The 528-nt window shown below is 31.4% G+C and overlaps 1 protein-coding gene across 1 annotated transcript in view; it reads left to right on the forward strand.

Annotated features, from left to right (window-relative positions):
• Positions 1–528, forward strand: part of LOC119591737 (protein jim lovell-like) — a gene marked incomplete in the record, with an annotated part of 76,264 nt that overhangs the window by 13,840 nt on the left and 61,896 nt on the right.

Genomic DNA, 528 nt, shown 5'->3' on the forward strand with positions numbered 1-528 from the left:
CATTAGTCACATATCTTGGTATTCATACTCCTTGTTTTGTCTTCGCTTTTATTATTGGCTTATGTTTCAGTCCAATGCAATGTCCTTGTCTTTCTTTTCATAACTCCAGGTGGCTATTTGGAAAATTTTTGCTTGTTAAAGAAATCCTGTTCTAGGTTTCATGTTTGGTGTTACTCAAATTATGTCAGGATTGTACATTTAGTCATGGCTGGCAAGAGTTGAAGTGCAATCTTTATGGGAATACCCTTGTTTTGTTTATACTTTGATTTGCTTATTACAATGCTTAGATTTTATTGATGGAATTGAATATGCAGAATCTTATTTGAGTTTATTTTTATTTTAAGGCTTAAAAATTAGTTTGAATGAAACATTTGTATTTTAGTTGTATGAATTCTTAATGAAGAAATATATAGTTCAGCTTTCTTTCTTCATTAAGACTGGCTGACTGCTTATGTGAACTGAAACTCGTTTGCAGACTTAAATTTCCCCTTTATGTTGATGTGACTCTGACTATTAGGTTATGAAGGT

Source organism: Penaeus monodon, chromosome 29 (assembly GCF_015228065.2).
Source record: "Penaeus monodon isolate SGIC_2016 chromosome 29, NSTDA_Pmon_1, whole genome shotgun sequence".
Classification (NCBI taxonomy): domain Eukaryota; kingdom Metazoa; phylum Arthropoda; class Malacostraca; order Decapoda; family Penaeidae; genus Penaeus; species Penaeus monodon.